This window comes from Cornus florida, unplaced genomic scaffold (genome assembly GCF_030987335.1).
Source record: "Cornus florida cultivar Cherokee Brave unplaced genomic scaffold, ASM3098733v1 CherokeeBrave_3.0.0_Hap2_Chr11, whole genome shotgun sequence".
NCBI classification, from domain to species: domain Eukaryota; kingdom Viridiplantae; phylum Streptophyta; class Magnoliopsida; order Cornales; family Cornaceae; genus Cornus; species Cornus florida.
Genome location: NW_026775581.1, coordinates 117,839,256 through 117,853,465, shown reverse-complemented (window position 1 = coordinate 117,853,465; position 14,210 = coordinate 117,839,256). Strand labels below are relative to the sequence as shown.

Sequence of the window (14,210 nt, the reverse complement as noted above, 5' to 3'; positions counted from 1 at the left end):
TAGTGACGGATGCTACAGTAAAAAAAAAAAATTGATCATTTCTCTCGCAAAGGGATAAGGCTGAACTAACGTAGATTACGCTGGACCACTACTCCATGTAGAAAATTTGAATTCACCGTAAATATCACATCTTCCTTCCTTTCTCAGGAATAATGCATAAACATAAAATATAATATAATTTAATGGTATTCCTCTTTTACCACCTATATACATAAAATATTTTTCATTTCATTAATTTTTTATAGGATTCTCTCTTATAAGCATTTTTTTTTTTTTTTTTTTATCATTTTTAGATTTCAACCATCATTCTCTTACAATATACCTTATACTATGTTTGGAAACATCGGCTTCGATTTAAGATTGAAAATTTTTAGTACAAAACTTTAAACTAAAATCCTTTCAATTTTAAATTCAAAGCGTTAATTTGATATTTTTAAACACAATAGGTGTTAAATCCTCAAATAATTATATACGTCGTATTATCTAAAATTATAAGCACAATCTTAAAAAGAAGACATTGAACATTAATTATAGATGGTGGTATATCATAAAAAAATTGGGTGGGAACATTATAAAGATATTTACAGGAACAAACTACAGTACAGTAAGTTGCATGTACTGATGGAGATTTAGTCCTACTTTCACACCCCAATGTTACAAATTAAAAGAAGGAAAAAGCGTGGACAAAGCAAAGGGCCACAAAAATTATTTGTCACCCAGTGAGATCCTCTGCTCTCTTGATTTAAAAATAGAATAATTCGAAAACAATCTGAATTCGAGATGCTAATATGGATTAAAGTGGGGTACAATATACTATACATAAAGAGTGAGAGAGAGGAGTACAATATACTATACATATATCTCAGGGCTAATTCCATAAACTTTCACTACTTTTAAATTTTAATCGTAAACTTTCAATCTGTTTTAAAAAATTCTTGATATTTTAAAAAGCAATCACATTGCCCCAATATTCATATCCAGCCCGTTAACCAAACTGTAAAATATCAAATTTGACCTTGCTATTTAATATTAAATTAAGAAATATAATTATCATTGTTAAAGTTACGAAAATACCCCCATGCCTTCTTCCTCCTCCCTCTAAAACTTTTACCCCTCTTTAAACCAAAATCACAACCACTCCTCTCTTCAGTTCTTCATATATATATATATATATATATATATATATATATATATTTATTTATTTATTTATTTATTTATTTATATATATTGCAATTATACGGAATAATGGGTTAATTTGAGTAATTTGGTGTAATTGCAATATATAATATTGCAAAATATATATATATATCTATGGTGGTTTATTTTTAGTAAAGGTTTCATTTTGGTTTGTGAATTACATAAATTTTCTTGTGATTTTTGGAGGGTTGCAAACAAAATCAATGACTTTGGTTTGAGTTGCATAGAATCAGCCACTCATATGGAGCAATGATCGACGATCTTGAGATTTCCGAAACCACATGTGTTGATGATGGGAATGAAAATTAGCTTGTTGTGGTAAGCCGTTGTGAAGAGCAGCGAATGACCTTGGGTCACGATTTGAAGAAGGTTGGGTTGCCAAACCCATGGTGGTTTCTAAGTCGCGCTCCAGTGACCTTCATGATCGTTACTGGTGACCTGTTATGGGTCGATTGAAAGTAGTGGGTCTCTACTATTTGCGGTGACCAAAACTCTGCACCGGACTAACCAGAGATGTTTGGATGACGGTGGTTATTTTGGTTTAGAGATGAAAGGGAGGAAGAAGATTGAGATATTTTTGTAATTTCAAAAATAATAATGATATTTTTAATTTAATATTAAATAGTAAGGTCAAATTTGACATTTTACAGCTTCATGGACGGGTCGGACGCGAATTTTTTAAAGTGTCAAGTTTTCTAAAACAAGTTGGGGGGGTTTATGATCAATCTTTGAAAGTAGTGGGAATTTATGGAATTAGCCCTATATGTTATATGATGCACTGGCCTGTACATTAATACCTCTCCACCTCCATAAGTTCTTTCATCATTCCTTCTTTCTTACCAGCCATAGAAGTGTTTCTCTATTTACAAGCCCTAGGTTTTTAGTTATTGAACTAAGGGTACAAAAAGTAGCTTTAACAAAAATGGTTTTCAGATTTTATTTTTCTGTTTTTTCTCTCTAGGTTTTTTTCGAACTGATCGGATAGTTAGGAAGGGAGGGACGAGTCTTGTGGTGGGCGATGATTAGAGGAGGAACGAAGGAAGCTGTGGAATTGGGTGTTGATCGGAACTTGCAGGGTTTGTTTGAGGAAGGAAGGAGTGAATTTCACGCGCCATCTATGAGCGTGAAGGATAATGGGGACACGTGGCCCAAAACGTTTTGTGGGCTCATTGAGAGGCCCAAGTGGTCTCATATTGGGCTACCCCCTCTGGACCGACTTTAGGTCCAATTGGTGTGTTATATTCTGGGCCTTCATTTCTTATATTGGGCTAACATTCCCAATGAGAAGGCCCATCCGAGAAGGAGCTATACTCTTCACCCGCCAGAATGCACGCTCTCTTTTCATAAATGGCGATAGCTGCTGTACCCTTGTGGTTCTCTCTTCCGGCGCATCTTGCTTTTCTAACCCTTCTAACCCTAACCCTAATCGAGCATACACTGGAAAATCACAACCCTTCAATCCTATCTCAAATTCTAACACTAACCCTAACCTTAGTATAGCAGACACTGGAAAACCAGAGCCTTTCAATCTTCTCCCAAATTATAACCCTAACCCTAACCCTAACCCTAATGGAACAGACACTGGAAAATCGGGCAGACACTCATCATGATAAAACCAGCTAGAGGCTTGGTTAGTGTTCCCCTTCTCTCTCTCTCTCTCTCTCTCTCTCTCTCTCTGTCTATATAGATGTGTATACCTATACACACACCCGCGTGTTCAGTCCTTTATCTCTGTACCAATTATAAATTTGCCACTGTTTTACTTCGATCACCTTTAACATTTTTTTGTTGATTTTTTGAATTTATCTCATCTTTACTAATTATTTTTAGTGGTAATTTATCATGTCTATATAGTTCGAACATACATGTATATACGTGACGTCTATAAGTTTCATACAACTTTTGGGGAAATTTTTTCAAACAAAGATAAATTTGATATTCAAATTTTCAATAGGTTGGTGATACTATTAGCAGATTTGACAAAATGGGGTTCTCATTGAAAGGTGTAACTAATTTTGATTGGTTATATTTTTTTTTACTATTTACTCCTGTGTGTTCTATATCTATTTGAGATTTCATTATTGGCAATTGTGCGTTTTATCACTGTATTTTAAGGCGATTAGGGTTTCAGGGGAAAAATAGGGTTTTTAGTGTCAGATGATTGATTCTGAAAATTTTAAATGTCATGGATTTGTTTTTTTCTCATTATTGTTTGTCTATTAGTTTTCAGTTGTTCTCTTTAGTGTGGAGTAGAGCAGTTTGGTAGCTTGCAAGGTCATCACCTTGAGATCCCGGGTTCAAATCCCGTCTCCGCTTCATTTTATTCTCATTTTTTTTTTTCTCCTCTCTATCGGTTGCTCTCTACTTTTTCCCTTGTTTGCAGTCACGTTAAAGAACATGCTGAAAGTTAAAGAGCCTTTCCTTTGATTAGTTGAAAGCAGTATAGAAAGCGTCTCCTGTTTGGTCTTGAGCTGGACTCTTGGATGATCAACTTCCATTTCATGTTGTATCAATTATGAAATTAGGTCATTTCAGCTACTGTGTTTTTTTGTGTGTATATATATATATATATATTTGTCCTTTTGTTGTCAGAATTTGAGCAATTTACATGCATCTCGGTTGACTAGTTGTTGCCATTCGCCTAATGTATTTATTAAGCAATCATTTGTGTATGCATGTTGAATAGTTGGTGTTTAATTGCTTGTTGTTTCATTTCCAGGATTTCACAGTGGTTGCTTAGTTTTTTATGGGATCTTAGGAGGCACTATACCTGCACTTGGAAATATTAAAGTTTGTCAATCATATTGTCCATTTTGTGGGTGTTGGAGCTTCTGCTTGCTCTTTGCTTCCTGGTGTTTGCTGGCAGCAGTTCTCTGTTTGCTGTTAATGTTTTCCTTTTCTGTTGCATGCTCCCTAGTCCCAATTTTTTTTGGTGGTTTGCATTCTACTGTTTATACTTTCAGACTGTAAACAGCTACCAACTAATTTTGCCCAACTACTTGTACATTATCCGCAAAACAGAACTAGTTCATTGAACATTTCTTCCATTACTAACTTTGAGATTGCATATTTTTTCTGCTTGCCATTCTAGATCCAATGGAGTGGACTACGTCTAAAATAGATGGGACTCGAATGCCTTAGGTCTTGCTGTTGTCATGTGTCATATACATACATACACATACACATACACACACATACACATACATACATATACATTCATACACACACACATACATACATACATATATATTTGGGGGTGAGTAGGATTTCATGACATCATCTTCAAGATTTGTTGTTGGAGATAATCTTTTTCGTGGAAGCTTATTGATATTATATTTTAAGATGATCCTGTGTTACATTTTTGTATTTTATCACGGAATAAGCATGGAATACCAAAAGCATCATCTCTTTTTGTAATCTTGTCCATTTGTCTTAAGTTTCTAAATCAATTCTTTTGCTAAAGTGGTCTTGTCTTCTTCCTTTTCAAACATGGCGATTTGAACTGAATGTTTGGTTAACTTTACCTCGTATTTGATGTAGCATTGTTTATGCGCAATGTGTTCTTTGGGGTTTTAATCGAGTTGACTGTATCTCTATTTCTTTTGGGGCATTATGGATGACGTTCACATTTAGTACTGTGGTCAAAATATAACGCTGAACAAATTTTCTAGAATACTTGATAAAACTTGGATGAAGTGTGATGCTTCTCTCTTAATACTGACTCATGGTGAAGACTTGTAAGTTTATCCTTGTTTATGATTGGGATTTGTTTATTTGTTTTTGTTAGTTTATATTGGTAATATATCCATTTATGTTTATCTATATACAGATTTAGACTGCGTGGAGAACATTTTCTGCCCTTTTTTCATGATGCAGCTGCTTGTGTTTTGCCTTTTTTTTCAAGTGTTATTGTTAGTCTACAATGAAATGGACAGATCCAGTGGCGTGGCTGTGCTGTGAAACTTTCTATTCTGATACTAACACATGGTTTATATTTCAGTAAGTATTGCTTCGGTTTTTCGATTGCATTTCTCCTTTTGCTTGCCAATGGGATGCAATGGATTGTAGCTGAAATTGATGGGGCTTAACATGTTTCAGAACACTTATGTAGTTGTGATTTCATTACCTAATTGTTTAATGCTGTTGGATCTTCACTTATAATGCTTGAGGTCCCAATTAAAAATATAAACATGTATTGCAAATGCTGTTGGAGCTACCTTACCAGGAAAACAAAGTGCTGTTGGTTGTTGGTTCTTGGAGCTCCCAGGTGTTAGCATGCAATGCAGTTAGCATTCTCCACTTCTCCGTTCCTTTCTCAGATGACTCTTAACTCATAGGTGAGTTGACTGCAGGTATTTATCCACGGTGTTAATGCTGTTTCTCTATATTGATGTCTGCATGGTTTATTGCTCAAGTACTTCTTGGTAAGGGGTTTGTTTTCTGATTTCTTGTCTGTTTTCCCCTCTCTTCATTGTAGCCCCTGGTTGCTTGAAGGTAACATTTTGAAGGAACTTGTACAGTAGCAGTTTGCGCTAGGGAGTTTACTGCAGTTATTTATCCAGTGTTGATGCTGTTCTCTATCTTGATATTTGCATGGCTTCTTGCTCAAGTATTTCGGTATTTTCTTTGATAAGGTTTTTGGTTTTTGGTTTCTGATTTCTCTGTCTGTTTTCTCCTCTCTTGATATGTACTTGCATGTTGCAGAAGGACCATTCCATTTTCTTTATGGTGTCATTCCTTATCCTTGAGAGGAACTAAGATTACTTTTTTTTTTTTTTTTTTCTGAATATTTATGTTAGATCTTTTGTGGTTTAGGTTTCATAAGAATAATTTCAACGGGCCAGTGGTTTAGTGGTATCAGGCCTTTACTTCCTAAAGGGAGGTCAGGGGCTCAAGCCTCAGTGGAGGCATGTGTGTGAGTACCAACTAGGAAAAAAAAAAGAAAAGAATAATTTCAATGGAAAAGCTACTAATTGTAAGATTGTATGACTTCTCTCTCTCTCTCTCTTTTTGGTTTTGTTTCAGTCGTTAATTTTAGCCTTGGAGTTTTTAGCTTAAGAACTTGTGTTTTATGTGGAAGATATGGATGACGTGTTGCAAGAATTAAGTCTTCTTGCAACTTGTCCTTCGTAAACAAACTCTCATTAGAAATTGTTTGGAAGGGGTGGAATTGATGGGAGTCCATCGAGTCTTTCAATGCCCCACATTTGAGAGTTTTCGTATGTCTAATTTTGAAGAATCTTATTTGTGATAGTACGGGTTGACAGGCATCTTGTTATATGGGAGCAACAACTCAGGGTTTATGCGCGGTAAATTCAGTTGTTGATTCTTGCAGTTAGTGTTGCGTCATTCTTCTCTTCGCAAATGGTCTATCATTTTAAGTGTAGACTTGATCCGTTCTTTAATTTTTTTTATTATATCCGAGCTCTTCCCTTTTTGGTTGATCTCTGGGTGATACTGTCTTGTATACTTACTATTATATGTATTTTGCTTTTCTATCCGTCTCTATCTGTGTATTGACCTGAAGCCTTTTTATCAATAATTTCGAATTGTATGCTAAAGCTGAAGCTTATTTTTTGTTTGCAGTTCCATGGTAGAACCAAAGCATGACCAAAATTTAGAGCACTTTCCTGGATTGGTTTTGCTTCTTATTCTTTGCTGTGTATAATATGACTAGGCGTAGGATATAAGAAAGAAATGTATAGAGTTCTTGCTGGCCATAACTGTGTTCTTTATGATGTTAATAATTACACTACTGTTATTTTTTTGCTATCCATATGATTGCACAATCTTCAATTACTTTTTTATGTTGCCTGTAGGAATGTCATGCAACAAAGTGGTTGTTTGGCAGCTATTTTAAATATTTATTGAACTGTTAACAGCATTACTGTTTGGCATTTTAAAATTTTTTTGTTTGCAGTTCTGATGTCTGGTAAAATAACTGGTGTTTTTTTGTGCCCCCTCAGAGTGGCTTCTAAGACGATGGATGTCTTTTTTGGCCTCTGCAGCTATATATTGCACAAGAACTGTTGGAATGTCATGCAACAATAGGTACTGTTGATTGTAAAGGTTTTTATTTATAACCTTTAAAAGTTGAGTTTGAAGTTACATTATTCATCACCTTGTGTAACCAATAAGAATTCATTTATAAGCAATCGAATTGTTATATATAAAAGATTTCAAGGTGTATTATCACTGTATTGAAGGCTACTAGGGTTTCAGGGCGAAAACTAGGGTTATTATATTCCAATGATTGATTGTTAACTTATATAAAAAAAAATGATTGATTTTGAAAATTTTAAGTGTACCATCTATCATAGATTTGCTGTTTCAAAAATATAATCTTAGAAACTAGAAAGCAACCATTGCAAATTCATAAACTAATACTTGGAATTTTAATATCCTTGGTTTGTTCATAATAATCTGTTTGTTATAGCAGCAATTTATCCTCTTTCTCAACTGTATTAAAAAGTTGTTTATTCATATTTCTTTAATGCGAATGCTATAATTGTTATGCTAATCTGTGAATTAAAAACTTACTTACACTTCTGTGTGGTACAAATGGGATATATGTTACTAGTATAAAATTGATCATTGGTCTTTTTCATAGTGAAACGTAGTACCATCTTAGAGTCAAAAGCTTGTGGGTGGGTGGTTCCTAGGTCTTTTTAGTTTGTTGCTGATTAGATTAACCAAAAACCGTCATTGTTACATGAAGTACTCCTGAATGTTGGAGTTGTCATATATATAAATATTTCTGATACAGCATAGTATCTATCACAGATTGCTATCATTTGCAATCTATATTTTTGGCATCATTGGTAGTACAAATTATGGGTACTATATTTGTACACTTGGTGTAATTTCAATTCTTTGTTAGTTTCTACTGTACGTGTTTTGGTTGGAGTGACTGTATTTGCTAGTGGGTTGAGGGGTGGATGTTTGGAAGGAAGAAGGAGGGGGGGGGGGGGGGGGGGGGGGGGGGGGATATGGAAGGATGAGTTGAAAACTGGGCAAAGAGGTTATAGAAGTAGAGAGGAGGAACTGGTGACAGGGGAGGTCAGAGGTGGTAATGGTCCAAAGGAAGACATTTGGCCAAGAGGAGATCCAAAATGACAATTTATCATGATAAAGAAGAACAATAAGTTGTAAACTGTCCAATTTGATTTACTCCGATAGTCATGTTTTAAATTGTGAACCGGTCCTGTACTGAAATGTATATGGTTCAGGTCCTAGATCAAGTGATGGCCTTCCATATGCTCTTGTCTGCTGGTTACTCAGGCAGGATTGCCTCAGAATTTAGAAATATATTTATATATACAGATTACTCAACAATGGAGTTTCAGTTGCAACTGTTGCATGCTGAAAATTGAGCAGCTGTGGATGGGTTTTTAATTGAACAAGTGAAATCATTACAGAGTGGAGGTTCTATTTTCCAATAGCAATTGTTTGGGTAGACCAGAGTGAACCTTATGGCGTAATTGGTTTCACGTTTAAGCAAGTGCAACAGAGAGAGATTCTGAAAAGAACAGCAGTTATGGATTGAGGTGGTGAATATGATCAACTTACTAGGAATATGTGGATTTAGATCTGATGGCAAAAATAACATATTATTATTAGCCCTAAGTAGTTGAGATTTAAGATTTTGTGTGGGTTGAAAAATGATTCATCATCATCATCCTTGCCTTTGTTCCATATGGATGGGGTCGGCAAATTTTTTATGTTATTGTGTATATAATTATATAATGTGAAGCATCCAGTATTTCGTTTGCCTTGAGTTCGTTTAGATTGCCTTAGTTAATGTATTGCTCTCTCACAGTAAACTCAACATGAATTTTCTCTACTTCTTTCTTCCTGTGAACTTTGGTTCCATTCTAATTCTCAATATCTGGTTTCTGCAGGGTGTACTTGTGCAGAGAGTTGAGCCCATCTCTGACTCCAGTAATGTCTTGAAGGAGGTATGTTGCCTTTAAGAGTTTACTCGGACATTCTTAATATGCATCTATATTTGCTAATATGTTATATTGTGTAGGAAAACTTGCACTATTTTTATTGCAGTGCTTTTGACATAGGCCAATGGATCGCAAGATCGTAGAATCTCTATTATTGGGCACTCTATCAATATTCACAATTAGAGGATCCGAGTGTCCGATTTGGTTCTTGTGTTGGACATAGATCCCATATTGTGACCATTGTCATGTTAAAACGGATACTATTGAAGGATTTAAATATTAAAGTTACGCCCTCTCTAATTAGCTTAAGCTTTTAGAGTTGATGGTAGTTATCAAGGTATCAGAGCCAAAGGTCTCGAGTTCAAACCTCACCATCACCCTAATTAAAAATTGAAAAACACGTGTTAGACCAAAGGAAGGCCACACGTGAAGTGCGTGTTGTGGGATTTAAATATTAAAGTTACATCCACTCTAATTGCTTAAGCTTTTAGAGTAGATGGTAGTAACTGGTTAAAAAAATGAAAATTTTGTCAAACGGTGAATTGTAACTTAGGAAGCATGGACACTCCAAAATGGGCGAAGAATCCGTGTCCAACACGTGTCGGACACGGACATGCGTTGGACACGCCCCGACACGTGTCGGACATGCCAAAAAACGTGTCTGGAATTTTTTAATTTTTTTGAATTTTTGGACACGGCACGAATACTCCGCGAACACGGCACGGACACTCCGTGGACACGGACACGGCACGGACACTTTTGGAATTTTTTTTTTTTTTTTGAATGCTGATAAGTTCTTTTTTTTTTGTTTTGTACTACCCTTTTGGTATTATAAATGGTAAAAAGTCCTAGGTCAAATGATTGATGGGAATAGATGATAGTACACTGACTTGTTTTTGTATCTTTTTTGGGGACTAGCCTTTAGGTTTTTGTGAATGTTAAGTGCTAACAGTAAAGTCCTGAATGTTAAACAGTCATGAATGTTAATAGTCCTTTCTGTCTATGCTTTTGTATTTGGAGTAAAGTTGCAATGATGATTAAATGATACTAGTTATTATTCTAATGTCTTGTTTTTTATTTGGTTTTATAACTCTGTAACATTGTTCTTTTATAGTTTATTAGTTATGAGTTATGAGTTATGATTTGTGTTTTTTTTTTCATTGTGAGGTTGATGAAAAATAGTAACACTCTGTAATTTTTAAAGTACCACATCATATATATATATATATACACTATTCGCCGTGTCCATGTCCTAATTTTTTTGGATTTGCCGTGTCGCCGTGTCGGTGTCTTGTTGTATCCGTATCCCGTATCCGTGTCCATGCTTCTTAGATTGTAACTAGTGGAACTATGCAATATATATATATATATATATATATATATATATATATATGTGATATCATGCTTGTCATGCATGCAGAATATGAAGTCGATTGGTTACAGGTGGCTCTATCCATTGTTGCTAATTCCCATTGTACTATAAAATTGATACCTGGCATATGTGACGAGCATGATAGGAGTTTCTAATCCAATGGTAAGGTTGACTAATGAAGAGTCCCACAAAAAGTTACATAAGTAGTGAGAGTGAAGTAGAATCCAGAAGAGAGAGAGTGAGAAGAAGAAAGGGAAGAAAGAGTGAAGAAGAGACGAGAGAGGAAGAATCCGAGGGAAAGGAAATCTGCAATTCAATGCTCAATTTTCGATATTCTTTAAAGGTTTTCTTACTCAATGCATATGCCTATTTATTTATAGGCAGTACGAAGACCTAAAGTCCAAGATAACTGCTACAAATACATGGAAGTCAAGAATGATTGCCATGCATCCTATTGTAGCTGTGCCTATGCTGAAAGCTAAAAATAGCTATGCTTAGTTTCAACAAAGTTGAAATACAGCATACCTTATTTATGGGCACACCCGAACCTAGTATTAAAAGGAAATACTGCAAACTACCCCATATATATTATAATTCCTAAAATATATAGGAAAACTATAAACTCTATCTGTCCTTGCCTCTTCTCCATGCATAGGTGAAAGTCATGAGCAATTCAAACTCTCTGGCCATGCCTGGTTCTTCATCAGCCTCTTGTAGTAATCTTGTTTGGATTTTGCTAGTTCTTTTAATTCCCTACCTAACAAAAAGTGATGCAAGTTTCTTGGGTTTCTGGCTTTTTGTAAGATTAACATTCTGAGAATCAAATAATAATTGTAAATATCAAATTTAATTTTTTAATTTTTCGGGGGATGTGATTGTAAGCTTTGGTGGTGTGCGTGTAGTGTGTAGAAACAGTGCCATTCAGATCAACTGAGCGCTAGCATTTTTCTACCTCATTAGTGGAAAGTAATGTGTTTTTATTGTGTTAAGAAATTATATTTCTCAGCTCATTTTAGTGGCCACACACACAGTAATACATTTAACAAGTCCTTGTAACCAATATTTAAGATGTGGAATACCTTGTAATGACACAAATTGCTTTCTTGGCAATTCACATTCAAGGGTAATACTGTTGCACTCCTTTACTCTAGCTTTCCTACTCTTACACTACAATTTATTGGGATATGTGCTGAATGATTTAATGACTGAAAACATGTTTATTTTACTAATACAATATTGTATAACATAATCAACTTAAGCTAAAGAGGATCTTGTCTTGTTGGGCCAATTGGGGTAGCCCCTGCAGTAGTGTATCCCCTGCAGTAGTGTATGTTTCTCTGGTTGAGACATGTTTTTTTACCTATATCGTTGATGCTATTTGTCCAATAATCACAAATATGTAGTTTTTGTATTGGATATAAGAATTTCCAGTTGAGGTTTGCAGGTGATGTAGCGGATAGAGGTGTAGCTTTCATGAAAGTTTAAGTAGTTTTGAATCCACGTGTGCATTTGGTATGCAAAGAGAAACTTACCTTTCTAATGACGTGAAATTTGATACCATGTTAACGTGAATTTTGTTTGGTGTTGGTTAATTTGGGTTCCTAATGCTCTCGCCTCAAGGTTCCCTTTCACAATTACGGAGCTCAACCTTAGTATTTGATGGTTGATGGGTTGGTGTTTTTCACTCATGAGAGTACATTTTATGAGATTTTTGTCACCTATCAATATGCCAATTACATCTCTCAGATTTTTTTTTTTTTTTTTTGGGCAACTAATGTTATTAATGGGCTAATTTAATTCAATTATTCTAACTGTGAGGAGTGTGAAGAGAGTATAGGAGTAGGTGGTTAAAATAACCGATGACACCTTATGGCCCTGGTTAGCTTGTTAATCCTCTTGCATGTGCATTCTATTTCATACTCTCTATCTCTCTCTCTCCCTCTGCGAAAGTTGAATTCTGAACTCTTATTATAATTGGGGACAATGACAGGCCTGTTTAGTATTTTATGCTATTTAATTATGTTAAAAGAAGGCAAGTTGTTTCTTACCCCTTCATATCTGGGATGCTTTTTCCAATTCATATCCGTCTCTGAAAATAAAGATTATGCAGGTTTTGAAGTTCAATGGCTCGCAAATAAAAAACGTTCACCGCCTATCTCACTTGGTTGACTGTAAGTGCTGGCATCTCTTTCTTCTTACCACTTTTTCCCTACCTTAGTCGTGACAAGTGTCATGCTTTTTTCAGCATGCAAGGACAAGTATCTAGTTTTCGAATTTGAAGACGATTACCTTGCTGTCATGTTACAGTTGGAGCACTTGTGGGAGATAGCATTCAATTGGTCTTGGTTTGTGCTTATCTACGTTTTGAAAGATGTGAAACCGCATGGGTGGTATTATTTCATCATCTTTCCATGTTTTACTGCTTTGTTTAGTTCTTAATCTTCTTTCTTCTATATTTTCTTTTCCACCCTTCTGTTATGAGAATTCATGGATCCTTCATCTGTGTTTCTCTTTTTGCTGCTCTGTTTAGTTTTTAATCTTCCTTAATCTATATAATATATTTTTAATAATTTATCAATATATTCTCAATAAATTCATTTGATTGCAAAGGTTTTTATTTATAACCTTTAAAAGTTGAATATGAAGTTACATTAATCATCACCTTGTGTAATCAATAAGAATTCATTTATAAGCAATCAAATTGTTATATATAAAAGATTTCATGGTGTATAATCACTGTATTGAAGGCGACTAGGGTTTCAGGGGGAAAACTAGGGTTATTATATTCCAATGATTGATTTTGAAAATTTTAAATTTCATGGATTTGTTGTTTCTCATTGCTTATTATCGGAATAGTAGAGGGGCACATTCAATCCTTGTTTGTCTATTAGTTCTCAGTTTTTCTCTTTAGTGCGGACTAGAGCAGTTTTGTAACTTGCAAGGTCATCACCTTGACATCACGGATTCAAATCCCGTCTCCTCCACACTTTTTTTTTTTTTTATTCTAGGTTTTTTATTTTCCTCCAGTGCGAAGGATTTTTATTTATTTTTCTTTCTGTTCGCTCTTTGAGTAGTTGTTGGTTGCTCTTTACTTTTTCCTTTGTTTGCGGTCAAATTGATGAACTTTTGAAAGTTAAAGAGACTTTTTTGTGTGGCTGGACTTCAAGAATGTTATTAGACTGTATCATGTGATTAGTTTAAAACAGAAGAGAGAATTTAACTTTCTGTTTTTTATTATTTTATTTTATTTTATTTATTTTTATCTCCTGTGAAATTTTTGCTTGAAATCTCTTTTTGGTGTTTACAGGTATTTGGTGGTTTTGCTTGTTTGTAGTGGATCCTGAGCCGACGGACTTTTCGAAGAGAGAAAGAATCTCTTCCCGATCAGATAGCAGGCAATTATCAATCTTTTGTTTTTTTAGTATTTATATAAGCATGATGCAAAGGATATATAGCTAATGTTGTTAGAGCACCTTTTGTTTGTTAGTTCGTCTTATAAGCAAGACAACATTGGACCGCTGCTTGAAGGTCTCATTAGGTTTGTCTATATCTAGTTAGAAGCCAAACGGGTCCTTGGATTTTCTGTTCACACACACATATGTTTGTTTGTTTTGGTTTTTGTTTTTTTCAGCATACCATCTATCATAGTTTGCTGAAAAAATAAAGATATATTTTACTGAATATTTTGA

The 14,210-nt window shown here is 34.8% G+C and overlaps 1 long non-coding RNA gene across 7 annotated transcripts; it reads left to right on the top strand.

Annotated features, from left to right (window-relative positions):
* Positions 1-2,046: 2,046 nt before the first annotated feature.
* On the top strand, positions 2,047-13,916 carry LOC132282648 (uncharacterized). Of its 7 annotated transcripts, none has more exons than XR_009471811.1 (8): positions 2,047-2,827; positions 3,428-5,534; positions 5,675-5,814; positions 7,164-7,248; positions 9,099-9,155; positions 12,632-12,692; positions 12,767-12,911; positions 13,829-13,916. It is a non-coding gene; the product is annotated as an uncharacterized LOC132282648 (long non-coding RNA). The 7 variants fall into 7 exon arrangements; XR_009471812.1 differs by having other exon boundaries at positions 3,421-5,534; XR_009471814.1 differs by having other exon boundaries at positions 2,051-2,827; positions 3,917-5,534; positions 5,675-5,691.
* The last annotated feature ends 294 nt before the right edge of the window (positions 13,917-14,210 follow it).